The 17,617-nt window shown below is 43.4% G+C and overlaps 9 non-coding genes across 9 annotated transcripts; all 9 read left to right on the top strand.

The window, feature by feature from the left end:
• The first annotated feature begins 1,060 nt into the window (after nt 1–1,060).
• LOC147734036 (signal recognition particle RNA) lies at nt 1,061–1,360 on the top strand. The gene has a single exon (XR_015308067.1).
• Nucleotides 1,361–3,880: 2,520 nt separating this feature from the next.
• Nucleotides 3,881–4,180, top strand: LOC147734035 (signal recognition particle RNA). Its single transcript, XR_015308119.1, has one exon.
• Nucleotides 4,181–5,779: 1,599 nt separating this feature from the next.
• Nucleotides 5,780–6,079, top strand: LOC147734034 (signal recognition particle RNA). Its single transcript, XR_015308081.1, has one exon.
• Nucleotides 6,080–7,676: 1,597 nt separating this feature from the next.
• LOC147734033 (signal recognition particle RNA) lies at nt 7,677–7,976 on the top strand. The gene has a single exon (XR_015308289.1).
• A 1,597-nt stretch (nt 7,977–9,573) lies between these two features.
• LOC147734032 (signal recognition particle RNA) lies at nt 9,574–9,873 on the top strand. Its single transcript, XR_015307648.1, has one exon.
• Nucleotides 9,874–11,468: 1,595 nt separating this feature from the next.
• Nucleotides 11,469–11,768, top strand: LOC147734031 (signal recognition particle RNA). The gene has a single exon (XR_015308065.1).
• Nucleotides 11,769–13,366: 1,598 nt separating this feature from the next.
• Nucleotides 13,367–13,666, top strand: LOC147734030 (signal recognition particle RNA). Its single transcript, XR_015308118.1, has one exon.
• A 1,597-nt stretch (nt 13,667–15,263) lies between these two features.
• Nucleotides 15,264–15,563, top strand: LOC147734029 (signal recognition particle RNA). Its single transcript, XR_015308252.1, has one exon.
• Nucleotides 15,564–17,160: 1,597 nt separating this feature from the next.
• Nucleotides 17,161–17,460, top strand: LOC147734028 (signal recognition particle RNA). Its single transcript, XR_015308245.1, has one exon.
• The last annotated feature ends 157 nt before the right edge of the window (nt 17,461–17,617 follow it).

The raw sequence follows: 17,617 nt of genomic DNA, 5'->3' as shown, positions 1-17,617 counted from the left end.
GGTTTAATACTTTTAAATCTTGATGTTGTTTAACAATCCCAGCAGAAGGGATCAGGTTGACAGGCGCTGCAGTTCTCCAGTATGGGGCTGTCCAGATCATTACTCAATCTACCTTGCATTGGCACAGTATAAAATACGTCATGAAGTCTCCTATGAAAAGGTATACAAATCTGTTTGAATCACTTTTGTTAGTCAGGGGGACCCATTCGCTGGAAGGGGCAGGGAGGACAAAAATAGCTCATTGGTATAGAACTCTGAATTAGCCGCTGATTTTGAGGTGGGAGAAGATCGAGTAATCCAACCGGACCTCAATAAACGGTTTCTTAGTATGCAGTAGCCCGCAACCACTTCTAACCCAAAAGCGTAATCTCATCCTTTTGCAGAATCAGGCAAGCTTTCACCTGCTCAAGCTGAACTGACATTGGTCTTCTCGGCCAGCAAGAGTTCCTCTCTTGAAGCTGATGAGGCTAGAGAACAGAATGACGCATATTCATTCTTTATAATAACTCTTCTAGCCCTCCCACTCCATACCACTTTATAACTTCCAATGTGGCAGATGTCTTCCATCATTGTGACCCTTGCTGCTTTTCTCAACATTGGCTGGCTCGGCATAACAAGAAGGGATGGATGGCTACAGGAGAGCCTGAATTGTGCCTGTAAGGTTCTACAGGGAGTCACTGGCAGATAATGAGAAACTCAGCCCTAAGTTGGCTCTTCTCTCTCACTTTCTTTCTCCTCTCTCCCTCTACCTATCTCTCACTCACTAAATACTAGTATCTATATTGTTTTCACATCCCCTTCACAAACTTTCTGACCCTACTTCCTCTCTCCCTTAAATCAGTTCAACCCTCTTCTTTTCCTTTAGGAAACTCCACATCTTTTTAAAGGCCCTTCCCATATTCACACTGCTTCTTGATAAGACATTATTTTCCTTTCTTTGAAGGATAGTGAAATAGATTTTCTTGAAATACGGTTGGCATACCATCAATTCATTACACCGTACTTTATCATTATCCTTACTTAAGCAATGCATTTCATCATTAGGACATGTGCTGTGTTTGCCGGGCATGGTGGCGTGTGCCTGTTGTCCTAGCTACTTGGGAGGCTGAGGCTTGTGGATTGCTTGAGCTCAGGGGTTCTGGGCTGCACTCAGCTGTGTTGATCAGGTGTCCATGCTACGCTGGGTATCAATATGGTGTTCTAGAGGGAGCTCTAGAATTTCAGGTTGTGTAATGAGAGGTGCACCAACCCAGGCTGAAAACAGAGCAGGCCAAAGCTTCCATGCCCATCGGTAGCAGGACAGCACCTGAGAGCAGTAGGTGTAACACAGCCTGAGCAAAATAGTGAGACCTAGCCTCTCTTTTTTTGACTCAAATGTGAACGTTTTGATTTTTACAAGATGGTAATGAATTATTTTTCCAAAACCAAATCTTTGTTTTTCTTTTGATATTTTTGCAGGAAGTACAATGAACATTTGAACTGGGCCGGGCATTCTAGCATAGCAGACAATTCTCCAGAATTGCAACATATTGCAACAACAATCTAGCAGGTGGAGAGGACGGAAAACTCTGTGCAGCCTAGAATAGATGGCTGTGTGATTTTCTGCAAGAATGACTGAAATGCATTCTTCATTTTAGAGCACCTGTAGGATTAAATTGATCTGTCAAGTACAAAAGTATCCTTAGAAGAGCAACTTTGAAATGCGTTTGCTGGGTCTTCTGCTGCATTCCTACGTCCAGCTCTAATTCATTTTTTGATTAGCCCTCATTCAATTCCATATATGAATGAGAAGGAGAAATAAGAGGGCCCTTCACTCTTTGAGAGAAACATGAAAAGACTGAGAACTGTGCAACTCCCAAACATTGGAGCCTTCGGCCTTACTCCAGCCAACTCTTGCGGTTTAATACTTTTAAATCTTGATGTTGTTTAACAATACCAGCAGAAGGGATCAGGTTGACAGGCGCTGCAGTTCTCCAGTATGGGGCTGTCCAGATCATTACTCAATCTACCTTGCATTGGCACAGTATAAAATACGTCATGAAGTCTCCTATGAAAAGGTATACAAATCTGTTTGAATCACTTTTGTTAGTCAGGGGGACCCATTCGCTGGAAGGGGCAGGGAGGACAAAAATAGCTCATTGGTATAGAACACTGAATTAACAGCTGATTTTGAGGTGGGAGAAGATCGAGTAATCCAACCGGACCTCAATAAACGGTTTCTTAGTATGCAGTAGCCCGCAACCACTTCTAACCCAAAAGCGTAATCTCATCCTTTTGCAGAATCAGGCAAGCTTTTACCTGCTCAAGCTGAACTGACATTGGTCTTCTTGGCCAGCAAGAGTTACTCTCTTGAAGCTGTTGAGGCTAGAGAACAGAATGACGCATATTCATTCTTTATAATAACTCTTCTAGCCCTCCCACTCCATACCACTTTATAACTTCCAATGTGGCAGATGTCTTCCATCATTGTGACCCTTGCTGCTTTTCTCAACATTGGCTGGCTCGGCATAACAAGAAGGGATGGATGGCTACAGGAGAGCCTGAATTGTGCATGTAAGGTTCTACAGGGAGTCACTGGCAGATAACGAGAAACTCAGCCCTAAGTTGGCTCTTCTCCCTCACTTTCTTTCTCCTCTCTCCCTCTACCTATCTCTCACTCACTAAATACTAGTATCTATATTGTATTCACATCCCCTTCACAAACTTTCTGACCCTACTTCCTCTCTCCCTTAAATCAGTTCAACCCTCTTCTTTTCCTTTAGGAAACTCCACATCTTTTTTAAAGGCCCTTCCCATATTATTTTATTTATTTATTTTATGGAGTTTGTAGAGCGCGCAGCTACCCCCGAAGGGGTGTCCCGGCGCTAAAATCCAGGGGTTACCAAGTGAAAGGGGAAGTGAAAAAGAAGGAGATGAAGGGGAGACTAGAGTCCGGAGAAGAGCCATGTTTTCAGTTTGGCTCGGAAGATGGTTTCAGAGGGGCAGAACCTCAGCTCAAGTGGAAGAGAGTTTCAAAGTCTGGCAGCAATGACACCGAAGCCTCTGCCACCTGTTCTGGACAGTCTGAAGCGGGGCGAGATCAGGAGGCGGAGATCATTGGATCTCAAGGATCTGGTGGAGCGGGATATCGAGACCCGATTTTTCAGGTAAGTAGGACCGAAGTTGTTGACGGCTCGATAGGTAAGAGTGAGGACCTTAAACTGGATGCGGCTAGCCACAGGGAGCCAGTGAAGTTTCCTCCGGTATGCAGAGACAGATTGACGGTACGGGATATTACCGATCAGTCTGGCTGCAGCATTCTGGACAATCTGCCGCCGACCAATCAGGTACTGGGGAGCCCCTGCATAGAGGCTATTGGCATAATCCAAGTGGGACGTGATAAGGGCCTGGGTAACTGTGCGGCGGGAATCCATGGGGAGGTAAGGAAGGATCTTTCTTATCATGCGTAGTTTCATGAAGCAGGCGGAAGTAACTTTATTGATCTGAGTTTTGCATGACAGGGAGTCATCAAATTGGAAACCAAGATTCCGTGCCGAGTGAACCGGGGATGGGGCAGGATCAAGAGCCGTAGGCCACCACCAAGAAGAGGGGATAGAGGTTTTCTGATTAAAAAACAGAACCTCTGTTTTATCTGCGTTCAACCTAAGGTGGTTCGTAGTCATCCAGCCACTGATGTTATTAAGGCATTGGCGAAAGTTGAGGAATGCGGAGTCCGAGTGGTCCCACTGCTTCTTGATAAGACATTATTTTCCTTTCTTTGAAGGATAGTGAAATAGATTTTCTTGAAATACGGTTGGCATACCATCAATTCATTACACCGTACTTTATCATTATCCTTACTTAAGCAATGCATTTCATCATTAGGACATGTGCTGTGTTTGCCGGGCATGGTGGCGTGTGCCTGTTGTCCTAGCTACTTGGGAAGCTGAGGCTTGTGGATTGCTTGAGCTCAGGGGTTCTGGGCTGCACTCAGCTGTGTTGATCAGGTGTCCATGCTAAGTTGGGTATCAATATGGTGTTCTAGAGGGAGCTCTAGAATTTCAGGTTGTGTAATGAGAGGTGCACTGACCCAGGCTGGAAACAGAGCAGGCCAAAGCTTCCATGCCCATCGGTAGCAGGACAGCACCTGAGAGCAGTAGGTGTAACACAGCTTGAGCAAAATAGTGAGACCTAGCCTCTCTTTTTTTTAACTCAAATGTGAACGTTTTGATTTTTACAAGATGGTAATGAATTATTTTTCCAAAACCAAATCTTTGTGTTTCTTTTGATATTTTTGCAGGAAGTACAATGAACAATTGAACTGGGCCGGGCATTCTAGCATAGCAGACAATTCCCCAGAATTGCAACATATTGCAACAACAAGCTAGCAGGTGGAGAGGATGGAAAACTCTGTGCAGCCTAGAATAGATGGCTGTGTGATTTTCTGCAAGGATGACTGAAATGCATTCTTCATTTTAGAGCACCTGTAGGATTAAATTGATCTGTCAAGTACAAAAGTATCCTTAGAAGAGCAACTTTGAAATGCGTTTGCTGGGTCTTCTGCTGCATTCCTACGTCGAGCTCTAATTCATTTTTTGATTAGCCCTCATTCAATTCCATATATGAATGAGAAGGAGAAATAAGAGGGCCCTTCGCTCTTTGAGAGAAACATGAAAAGACTGAGAACTGTGCAACTCCCAAACATTGGAGCCTTCGGCCTTACTCCAGCCAACTCTTGCGGTTTAATACTTTTAAACCTTGATGTTGTTTAACAATCCCAGCAGAAGGGATCAGGTTGACAGGCGCTGCAGTTCTCCAGTATGGGGCTGTCCAGATCATTACTCAATCTACCTTGCATTGGCACAGTATAAAATACGTCATGAAGTCTCCTATGAAAAGGTATACAAATCTGTTTGAATCACTTTTGTTAGTCAGGGGGACCCATTCGCTGGAAGGGGCAGGGAGGACAAAAATAGCTCATTGGTATAGAAGACTGAATTAGCAGCTGATTTTGAGGTGGGAGAAGATCGAGTAATCCAACCGGACCTCAATAAACGGTTTCTTAGTATGCAGTAGCCCGCAACCACTTCTAACCCAAAAGCGTAATCTCATCCTTTTGCAGAATCAGGCAAGCTTTCACCTGCTCAAGCTGAACTGACATTGGTCTTCTCGGCCAGCAAGAGTTCCTCTCTTGAAGCTGTTGAGGCTAGAGAACAGAATGACGCGTATTCATTCTTTATAATAACTCTTCTAGCCCTCCCACTCCGTACCACTTTATAACTTCCAATGTGGCAGATGTCTTCCATCATTGTGACCCTTGCTGCTTTTCTCAACATTGGCTGGCTCGGCATAACAAGAAGGGATGGATGGCTACAGGAGAGCCTGAATTGTGCCTGTAAGGTTCTACAGGGAGTCACTGGCAAATAATGAGAAACTCAGCCCTAAGTTGGCTCTTCTCTCTCACTTTCTTTCTCCTCTCTCCCTCTACCTATCTCTCACTCTCTAAATACTAGTATCTATATTGTATTCACATCCCCTTCACTAACTTTCTGACCCTACTTCCACTCTCCCTTAAATCAGTTCAACCCTCTTCTTTTCCTTTAGGAAACTCCACATCTTTTTTAAAGGCCCTTCCCATATTCACACTGCTTCTTGATAAGACATTATTTTCCTTTCTTTGAAGGATAGTGAAATAGATTTTCTTGAAATACGGTTGGCATACCATCAATTCATTACACCGTACTTTATCATTATCCTTACTTAAGCAATGCATTTCATCATTAGGACATGTGCTGTGTTTGCCGGGCATGGTGGCGTATGCCTGTTGTCCTAGTTACTTGGGAGGCTGAGGCTTGTGGATTGCTTGAGCTCAGAGGTTCTGGGCTGCACTCAGCTGTGTTGATCAGGTGTCCATGCTACGTTGGGTATCAATATGGTGTTCTAGAGGGAGCTCTAGAATTTCAGGTTGTGTAATGAGAGGTGCACCGACCCAGGTTGGAAACAGAGCAGGCCAAAGCTTCCATGCCCATCGGTAGCAGGACAGCACCTGAGAGCAGTAGGTGTAACACAGCTTGAGCAAAATAGTGAGACCTAGCCTCTCTTTTTTTGACTCAAATGTGAATGTTTTGATTTTTACAAGATGGTAATGAATTATTTTTCCAAAACCAAATCTTTGTTTTTCTTTGGATATTTTTGCAGGAAGTACAATGAACATTTGAACTGGGCCGGGCATTCTAGCATAGCAGACAATTCTCCAGAATTGCAACATATTGCAACAACAAGCTAGCAGGTGGAGAGGACTGAAAAATCTGTGCAGCCTAGAATAGATGGCTGTGTGATTTTCTGCAAGGATTACTGAAATGCATTCTTCATTTTAGAGCACCTGTAGGATTAAATTGATCTGTCAAGTACAAAAGTATCCTTAGAAGAGCAACTTTGAAATGCGTTTGCTGGGTCTTCTGCTGCATTCCTACGTCCAGCTCGAATTCATTTTTTGATTAGCCCTCATTCAATTCCATATATAAATGAGAAGGAGAAATGAGAGGGCCCTTCGCTCTTTGAGAGAAACATGAAAAGACTGATAACTGTGTAACTCCCAAACATTGGAGCCTTCGGCCTTACTCCAGCCAACTCTTGCGGTTAAATACTTTTAAATCTTGATGTTGTTTAACAATCCCAGCAGAAGGGATCAGGTTGACAGGCGCTGCAGTTCTCCAGTATGGGGCTGTCCAGATCATTACTCAATCTACCTTGCATTGGCACAGTATAAAATACGTCATGAAGTCTCCTATGAAAAGGTATACAAATCTGTTTGAATCACTTTTGTTAGTCAGGGGGACCCATTCGCTGGAAGGGGCAGGGAGGACAAAAATAGCTCATTGGTATAGAACTCTGAATTAGCCGCTGATTTTGAGGTGGGAGAAGATCGAGTAATCCAACCGGACCTCAATAAACGGTTTCTTAGTATGCAGTAGCCCGCAACCACTTCTAACCCAAAAGCGTAATCTCATCCTTTTGCAGAATCAGGCAAGCTTTCACCTGCTCAAGCTGAACTGACATTGGTCTTCTCGGCCAGCAAGAGTTCCTCTCTTGAAGCTGATGAGGCAAGAGAACAGAATGACGCATATTCATTCTTTATAATAACTCTTCTAGCCCTCCCACTCCATACCACTTTATAACTTCCAATGTGGCAGATGTCTTCCATCATTGTGACCCTTGCTGCTTTTCTCAACATTGGCTGGCTCGGCATAACAAGAAGGGATGGATGGCTACAGGAGAGCCTGAATTGTGCCTGTAAGGTTCTACAGGGAGTCACTGGCAGATAATGAGAAACTCAGCCCTAAGTTGGCTCTTCTCCCTCACTTTCTATCTCCTCTCTCCCTCTACCTATCTCTCACTCACTAAATACTAGTATCTATATTGTATTCACATCCCCTTCACAAACTTTCTGACCCTACTTCCTCTCTCCCTTAAATCAGTTCAACCCTCTTCTTTTCCTTTAGGAAACTCCACATCTTTTTAAAGGCCCTTCCCATATTCACACTGCTTCTTGATAAGACATTATTTTCCTTTCTTTGAAGGATAGTGAAATAGATTTTCTTGAAATACGGTTGGCATACCATCAATTCATTACACCGTACTTTATCATTATCCTTACTTAAGCAATGCATTTCATCATTAGGACATGTGCTGTGTTTGCCGGGCATGGTGGCGTGTGCCTGTTGTCCTAGCTACTTGTGAGGCTGAGGCTTGTGGATTGCTTGAGCTCAGGGGTTCTGGGCTGCACTCAGCTGTGTTGATCAGGTGTCCATGCTACGTTGGGTATCAATATGGTGTTCTAGAGGGAGCTCTAGAATTTCAGGTTGTGTAATGAGAGGTGCACCGACCCAGGCTGGAAACAGAGCATGCCAAAGCTTCCATGCCCATCGGTAGCAGGACAGCACCTCAGAGCAGTAGGTGTAACACAGCCTGAGCAAAATAGTGAGACCTAGCCTCTCTTTTTTTGACTCAAATGTGAACGTTTTGATTTTTACAAGATGGTAATGAATTATTTTTCCAAACCAAATCTTTGTTTTTCTTTTGATATTTTTGCAGGAAGTACAATGAACATTTGAACTGGGCCGGGCATTCTAGCATAGCAGACAATTCTCCAGAATTGCGACATATTGCAACAACAATCTAGCAGGTGGAGAGGACTGAAAACTCTGTGCAGCCTAGAATAGATGGCTGTGTGATTTTCTGCAAGGATGACTGAAATGCATTCTTCATTTTAGAGCACCTGTAGGATTAAATTGATCTGTCAAGTACTAAAGTATCCTTAGAAGAGCAACTTTGAAATGCGTTCGCTGGGTCTTCTGCTGCATTCCTACGTCCAGCTCTAATTCATTTTTTGATTAGCCCTCATTCAATTCCATATATGAATGAGAAGGAGAAATAAGAGGGCCCTTCGCTCTTTGAGAGAAACATGAAAAGACTGAAAACTGTGCAACCCCCAAACATTGGAGCCTTCGGCCTTCCTCCAGCCAACTCTTGCGGTTTAATACTTTTAAATCTTGATGTTGTTTAACAATCCCAGCAGAAGGGATCAGGTTGACAGGCACTGCAGTTCTCCAGTATGGGGCTGTCCAGATCATTACTCAATCTACCTTGCATTGGCACAGTATAAAATACGTCATGAAGTCTCCTATGAAAAGGTATACAAATCTGTTTGAATCACTTTTGTTAGTCAGGGGGACCCATTCGCTGGAAGGGGCAGGGAGGACAAAAATAGCTCATTGGTATAGAACACTGAATTAGCAGCTGATTTTGAGGTGGGAGAAGATCGAGTAATCCAACCAAACCTCAATAAACGGTTTCTTAGTATGCAGTAGCCCACAACCACTTCTAACCCAAAAGCGTAATCTCATCCTTTTGCAGAATCAGGCAAGCTTTCACCTGCTCAAGCTGAACTGACATTGGTCTTCTTGGCCAGCAAGAGTTACTCTCTTGAAGCTGTTGAGGCTAGAGAACAGAATGACGCATATTCATTCTTTATAATAACTCTTCTAGCCCTCCCACTCCATACCACTTTATAACTTCCAATGTGGCAGATGTCTTCCATCATTGTGACCCTTGCTGCTTTTCTCAACATTGGCTGGCTCGGCATAACAAGAAGGGATGGATGGCTACAGGAGAGCCTGAATTGTGCCTGTAAGGTTCTACAGGGAGTCACTGGCAGATAATGAGAAACTCAGCCCTAAGTTGGCTCTTCTCCCTCACTTTCTTTCTCCTCTCTCCCTCTACCTATCTCTCACTCACTAAATACTAGTATCTATATTGTATTCACATCCCCTTCACAAACTTTCTGACCCTACTTCCTCTCTCCCTTAAATCAGTTCAACCCTCTTCTTTTCCTTTAGGAAACTCCACATCTTTTTTAAAGGCCCTTCCCATATTCACACTGCTTCTTGATCAGACATTATTTTCCTTTCTTTGAAGGATAGTGAAATAGATTTTCTTGAAATACGGTTGGCATACCATCAATTCATTACACCGTACTTTATCATTATCCTTACTTAAGCAATGCATTTCATCATTAGGACATGTGCTGTGTTTGCCGGGCATGGTGGCTTGTGCCTGTTGTCCTAGCTACTTGGGAGGCTGAGGCTTGTGGATTGCTTGAGCTCAGGGGTTCTGGGCTGCACTCAGCTGTGTTGATCAGGTGTCCATGCTACGTTGGGTATCAATATGGTGTTCTAGAGGGAGCTCTAGAATTTCAGGTTGTGTAATGAGAGGTGCACCGACCCAGGCTGAAAACAGAGCAGGCCAAAGCTTCCATGCCCATCGGTAGCAGGACAGCACCTCAGAGCAATAGGTGTAACACAGCCTGAGCAAAATAGTGAGACCTAGCCTCTCTTTTTTTGACTCAAATGTGAACGTTTTGATTTTTACAAGATGGTAATGAATTATTTTCCAAACCAAATCTTTGTTTTTCTTTTGATATTTTTGCAGGAAGTACAATGAACATTTGAACTGGGCCGGGCATTCTAGCATAGCAGACAATTCTCCAGAATTGCGACATATTGCAACAACAATCTAGCAGGTGGAGGGGACTGAAAACTCTGTGCAGCCTAGAATAGATGGCTGTGTGATTTTCTGCATGGATGACTGAAATGCATTCTTCATTTTAGAGCACCTGTAGGATTAAATTGATCTGTCAAGTACTAAAGTATCCTTAGAAGAGCAACTTTGAAATGCGTTTGCTGGGTCTTCTGCTGCATTCCTACTTCCAGCTCTAATTCATGTTTTGATTAGCTCTCATTCAATTCCATATATGAATGAGAAGGAGAAATAAGAGGGCCCTTCGCTCTTTGAGAGAAACATGAAAAGACTGAGAACTGTGTAACTCCCAAACATTGGAGCCTTCGGCCTTACTCCAGCCAACTCTTGCGGTTTAATACTTTTAAATCTTGATGTTGTTTAACAATCCCAGCAGAAGGGATCAGGTTGACAGGCGCTGCAGTTCTCCAGTATGGGGCTGTCCAGATCATTACTCAATCTACCTTGCATTGGCACAGTATAAAATACGTCATGAAGTCTCCTATGAAAAGGTATACAAATCTGTTTGAATCACTTTTGTTAGTCAGGGGGACCCATTCGCTGGAAGGGGCAGGGAGGACAAAAATAGCTCATTGGTATAGAACTCTGAATTAGCCGCTGATTTTGAGGTGGGAGAAGATCGAGTAATCCAACCGGACCTCAATAAACGGTTTCTTAGTATGCAGTAGCCCGCAACCACTTCTAACCCAAAAGCGTAATCTCATCCTTTTGCAGAATCAGGCAAGCTTTCACCTGCTCAAGCTGAACTGACATTGGTCTTCTCGGCCAGCAAGAGTTCCTCTCTTGAAGCTGATGAGGCTAGAGAACAGAATGACGCATATTCATTCTTTATAATAACTCTTCTAGCCCTCCCACTCCATACCACTTTATAACTTCCAATGTGGCAGATGTCTTCCATCATTGTGACCCTTGCTGCTTTTCTCAACATTGGCTGGCTCGGCATAACAAGAAGGGATGGATGGCTACAGGAGAGCCTGAATTGTGCCTGTAAGGTTCTACAGGGAGTCACTGGCAGATAATGAGAAACTCAGCCCTAAGTTGGCTCTTCTCTCTCACTTTCTTTCTCCTCTCTCCCTCTACCTATCTCTCACTCACTAAATACTAGTATCTATATTGTTTTCACATCCCCTTCACAAACTTTCTGACCCTACTTCCTCTCTCCCTTAAATCAGTTCAACCCTCTTCTTTTCCTTTAGGAAACTCCACATCTTTTTAAAGGCCCTTCCCATATTCACACTGCTTCTTGATAAGACATTATTTTCCTTTCTTTGAAGGATAGTGAAATAGATTTTCTTGAAATACGGTTGGCATACCATCAATTCATTACACCGTACTTTATCATTATCCTTACTTAAGCAATGCATTTCATCATTAGGACATGTGCTGTGTTTGCCGGGCATGGTGGCGTGTGCCTGTTGTCCTAGCTACTTGGGAGGCTGAGGCTTGTGGATTGCTTGAGCTCAGGGGTTCTGGGCTGCACTCAGCTGTGTTGATCAGGTGTCCATGCTACGCTGGGTATCAATATGGTGTTCTAGAGGGAGCTCTAGAATTTCAGGTTGTGTAATGAGAGGTGCACCAACCCAGGCTGAAAACAGAGCAGGCCAAAGCTTCCATGCCCATCGGTAGCAGGACAGCACCTGAGAGCAGTAGGTGTAACACAGCCTGAGCAAAATAGTGAGACCTAGCCTCTCTTTTTTTGACTCAAATGTGAACGTTTTGATTTTTACAAGATGGTAATGAATTATTTTTCCAAAACCAAATCTTTGTTTTTCTTTTGATATTTTTGCAGGAAGTACAATGAACATTTGAACTGGGCCGGGCATTCTAGCATAGCAGACAATTCTCCAGAATTGCAACATATTGCAACAACAATCTAGCAGGTGGAGAGGACGGAAAACTCTGTGCAGCCTAGAATAGATGGCTGTGTGATTTTCTGCAAGAATGACTGAAATGCATTCTTCATTTTAGAGCACCTGTAGGATTAAATTGATCTGTCAAGTACAAAAGTATCCTTAGAAGAGCAACTTTGAAATGCGTTTGCTGGGTCTTCTGCTGCATTCCTACGTCCAGCTCTAATTCATTTTTTGATTAGCCCTCATTCAATTCCATATATGAATGAGAAGGAGAAATAAGAGGGCCCTTCACTCTTTGAGAGAAACATGAAAAGACTGAGAACTGTGCAACTCCCAAACATTGGAGCCTTCGGCCTTACTCCAGCCAACTCTTGCGGTTTAATACTTTTAAATCTTGATGTTGTTTAACAATACCAGCAGAAGGGATCAGGTTGACAGGCGCTGCAGTTCTCCAGTATGGGGCTGTCCAGATCATTACTCAATCTACCTTGCATTGGCACAGTATAAAATACGTCATGAAGTCTCCTATGAAAAGGTATACAAATCTGTTTGAATCACTTTTGTTAGTCAGGGGGACCCATTCGCTGGAAGGGGCAGGGAGGACAAAAATAGCTCATTGGTATAGAACACTGAATTAACAGCTGATTTTGAGGTGGGAGAAGATCGAGTAATCCAACCGGACCTCAATAAACGGTTTCTTAGTATGCAGTAGCCCGCAACCACTTCTAACCCAAAAGCGTAATCTCATCCTTTTGCAGAATCAGGCAAGCTTTTACCTGCTCAAGCTGAACTGACATTGGTCTTCTTGGCCAGCAAGAGTTACTCTCTTGAAGCTGTTGAGGCTAGAGAACAGAATGACGCATATTCATTCTTTATAATAACTCTTCTAGCCCTCCCACTCCATACCACTTTATAACTTCCAATGTGGCAGATGTCTTCCATCATTGTGACCCTTGCTGCTTTTCTCAACATTGGCTGGCTCGGCATAACAAGAAGGGATGGATGGCTACAGGAGAGCCTGAATTGTGCATGTAAGGTTCTACAGGGAGTCACTGGCAGATAACGAGAAACTCAGCCCTAAGTTGGCTCTTCTCCCTCACTTTCTTTCTCCTCTCTCCCTCTACCTATCTCTCACTCACTAAATACTAGTATCTATATTGTATTCACATCCCCTTCACAAACTTTCTGACCCTACTTCCTCTCTCCCTTAAATCAGTTCAACCCTCTTCTTTTCCTTTAGGAAACTCCACATCTTTTTTAAAGGCCCTTCCCATATTCACACTGCTTCTTGATAAGACATTATTTTCCTTTCTTTGAAGGATAGTGAAATAGATTTTCTTGAAATACGGTTGGCATACCATCAATTCATTACACCGTACTTTATCATTATCCTTACTTAAGCAATGCATTTCATCATTAGGACATGTGCTGTGTTTGCCGGGCATGGTGGCGTGTGCCTGTTGTCCTAGCTACTTGGGAAGCTGAGGCTTGTGGATTGCTTGAGCTCAGGGGTTCTGGGCTGCACTCAGCTGTGTTGATCAGGTGTCCATGCTAAGTTGGGTATCAATATGGTGTTCTAGAGGGAGCTCTAGAATTTCAGGTTGTGTAATGAGAGGTGCACTGACCCAGGCTGGAAACAGAGCAGGCCAAAGCTTCCATGCCCATCGGTAGCAGGACAGCACCTGAGAGCAGTAGGTGTAACACAGCTTGAGCAAAATAGTGAGACCTAGCCTCTCTTTTTTTGACTCAAATGTGAACGTTTTGATTTTTACAAGATGGTAATGAATTATTTTTCCAAAACCAAATCTTTGTTTTTCTTTTGATATTTTTGCAGGAAGTACAATGAACAATTGAACTGGGCCGGGCATTCTAGCATAGCAGACAATTCCCCAGAATTGCAACATATTGCAACAACAAGCTAGCAGGTGGAGAGGACGGAAAACTCTGTGCAGCCTAGAATAGATGGCTGTGTGATTTTCTGCAAGGATGACTGAAATGCATTCTTCATTTTAGAGCACCTGTAGGATTAAATTGATCTGTCAAGTACAAAAGTATCCTTAGAAGAGCAACTTTGAAATGCGTTTGCTGGGTCTTCTGCTGCATTCCTACGTCGAGCTCTAATTCATTTTTTGATTAGCCCTCATTCAATTCCATATATGAATGAGAAGGAGAAATAAGAGGGCCCTTCGCTCTTTGAGAGAAACATGAAAAGACTGAGAACTGTGCAACTCCCAAACATTGGAGCCTTCGGCCTTACTCCAGCCAACTCTTGCGGTTTAATACTTTTAAACCTTGATGTTGTTTAACAATCCCAGCAGAAGGGATCAGGTTGACAGGCGCTGCAGTTCTCCAGTATGGGGCTGTCCAGATCATTACTCAATCTACCTTGCATTGGCACAGTATAAAATACGTCATGAAGTCTCCTATGAAAAGGTATACAAATCTGTTTGAATCACTTTTGTTAGTCAGGGGGACCCATTCGCTGGAAGGGGCAGGGAGGACAAAAATAGCTCATTGGTATAGAAGACTGAATTAGCAGCTGATTTTGAGGTGGGAGAAGATCGAGTAATCCAACCGGACCTCAATAAACGGTTTCTTAGTATGCAGTAGCCCGCAACCACTTCTAACCCAAAAGCGTAATCTCATCCTTTTGCAGAATCAGGCAAGCTTTCACCTGCTCAAGCTGAACTGACATTGGTCTTCTCGGCCAGCAAGAGTTCCTCTCTTGAAGCTGTTGAGGCTAGAGAACAGAATGACGCGTATTCATTCTTTATAATAACTCTTCTAGCCCTCCCACTCCATACCACTTTATAACTTCCAATGTGGCAGATGTCTTCCATCATTGTGACCCTTGCTGCTTTTCTCAACATTGGCTGGCTCGGCATAACAAGAAGGGATGGATGGCTACAGGAGAGCCTGAATTGTGCCTGTAAGGTTCTACAGGGAGTCACTGGCAAATAATGAGAAACTCAGCCCTAAGTTGGCTCTTCTCCCTCACTTTCTATCTCCTCTCTCCCTCTACCTATCTCTCACTCACTAAATACTAGTATCTATATTGTATTCACATCCCCTTCACAAACTTTCTGACCCTACTTCCTCTCTCCCTTAAATCAGTTCAACCCTCTTCTTTTCCTTTAGGAAACTCCACATCTTTTTAAAGGCCCTTCCCATATTCACACTGCTTCTTGATAAGACATTATTTTCCTTTCTTTGAAGGATAGTGAAATAGATTTTCTTGAAATACGGTTGGCATACCATCAATTCATTACACCGTACTTTATCATTATCCTTACTTAAGCAATGCATTTCATCATTAGGACATGTGCTGTGTTTGCCGGGCATGGTGGTGTGTGCCTGTTGTCCTAGCTTCTTGGGAGGCTGAGGCTTGTGGATTGCTTGAGCTCAGGGGTTCTGGGCTGCACTCAGCTGTGTTGATCAGGTGTCCATGCTACGTTGGGTATCAATATGGTGTTCTAGAGGGAGCTCTAGAATTTCAGGTTGTGTAATGAGAGGTGCACTGACCCAGGCTGGAAACAGAGCATGCCAAAGCTTCCATGCCCATCGGTAGCAGGACAGCACCTCAGAGCAGTAGGTGTAATACAGCCTGAGCAAAATAGTGAGACCTAGCCTCTCTTTTTTTGACTCAAATGTGAACGTTTTGATTTTTACAAGATGGTAATGAATTATTTTTCCAAACCAAATCTTTGTTTTTCTTTTGATATTTTTGCAGGAAGTACAATGAACATTTGAACTGGGCCGGGCATTCTAGCATAGCAGACAATTCTCCAGAATTGCGACATATTGCAACAACAATCTAGCAGGTGGAGAGGACTGAAAACTCTGTGCAGCCTAGAATAGATGGCTGTGTGATTTTCTGCAAGGATGACTGAAATGCATTCTTCATTTTAGAGCACCTGTAGGATTAAATTGATCTGTCAAGTACTAAAGTATCCTTAGAAGAGCAACTTTGAAATGCGTTCGCTGGGTCTTCTGCTGCATTCCTACGTCCAGCTCTAATTCATTTTTTGATTAGCCCTCATTCAATTCCATATATGAATGAGAAGGAGAAATAAGAGGGCCCTTCGCTCTTTGAGAGAAACATGAAAAGACTGAAAACTGTGCAACCCCCAAACATTGGAGCCTTCGGCCTTACTCCAGCCAACTCTTGCGGTTTAATACTTTTAAATCTTGATGTTGTTTAACAATCCCAGCAGAAGGGATCAGGTTGACAGGCACTGCAGTTCTCCAGTATGGGGCTGTCCAGATCATTACTCAATCTACCTTGCATTGGCACAGTATAAAATACGTCATGAAGTCTCCTATGAAAAGGTATACAAATCTGTTTGAATCACTTTTGTTAGTCAGGGGGACCCATTCGCTGGAAGGGGCAGGGAGGACAAAAATAGCTCATTGGTATAGAACACTGAATTAGCAGCTGATTTTGAGGTGGGAGAAGATCGAGTAATCCAACCAAACCTCAATAAACGGTTTCTTAGTATGCAGTAGCCCGCAACCACTTCTAACCCAAAAGCGTAATCTCATCCTTTTGCAGAATCAGGCAAGCTTTCACCTGCTCAAGCTGAACTGACATTGGTCTTCTTGGCCAGCAAGAGTTCCTCTCTTGAAGCTGTTGAGGCTAGAGAACAGAATGACGCGTATTCATTCTTTATAATAACTCTTCTAGCCCTCCCACTCAATACCACTTTATAACTTCCAATGTTGCAGATGTCTTCCATCATTGTGACCCTTGCTGCTTTTCTCAACATTGGCTGGCTCGGCATAACAAGAAGGGATGGATGGCTACAGGAGAGCCTGAATTGTGCCTGTAGGGTTCTACAGGGAGTCACTGGCAGATAATGAGAAACTCAGCCCTAAGTTGGCTCTTCTCTCTCACTTTCTTTCTCCTCTCTCCCTCTACCTATCTCTCACTCTCTAAATACTAGTATCTATATTGTATTCACATCCCCTTCACTAACTTTCTGACCCTACTTCCACTCTCCCTTAAATCAGTTCAACCCTCTTCTTTTCCTTTAGGAAACTCCACATCTTTTTTAAAGGCCCTTCCCATATTCACACTGCTTCTTGATAAGACATTATTTTCCTTTCTTTGAAGGATAGTGAAATAGATTTTCTTGAAATACGGTTGGCATACCATCAATTCATTACACCGTACTTTATCATTATCCTTACTTAAGCAATGCATTTCATCATTAGGACATGTGCTGTGTTTGCCGGGCATGGTGGCGTATGCCTGTTGTCCTAGTTACTTGGGAGGCTGAGGCTTGTGGATTGCTTGAGCTCAGAGGTTCTGGGCTGCACTCAGCTGTGTTGATCAGGTGTCCATGCTACGTTGGGTATCAATATGGTGTTATAGAGGGAGCTCTAGAATTTCAGGTTGTGTAATGAGAGGTGCACCGACCCAGGTTGGAAACAGAGCAGGCCAAAGCTTCCATGCCCATCGGTAGCAGGACAGCACCTGAGAGCAGTAGGTGTAACACAGCTTGAGCAAAATAGTGAGACCTAGCCTCTCTTTTTTTGACTCAAATGTGAATGTTTTGATTTTTACAAGATGGTAATGAATTATTTTTCCAAAACCAAATCTTTGTTTTTCTTTGGATATTTTTGCAGGAAGTACAATGAACATTTGAACTGGGCCGGGCATTCTAGCATAGCAGACAATTCTCCAG

Source organism: Lissotriton vulgaris, chromosome 1_2, assembly GCF_964263255.1.
Source record: "Lissotriton vulgaris chromosome 1_2, aLisVul1.2, whole genome shotgun sequence".
Classification (NCBI taxonomy): Eukaryota; Metazoa; Chordata; class Amphibia; order Caudata; family Salamandridae; genus Lissotriton; species Lissotriton vulgaris.
This window is presented reverse-complemented; position numbering and strand designations above follow the sequence as displayed.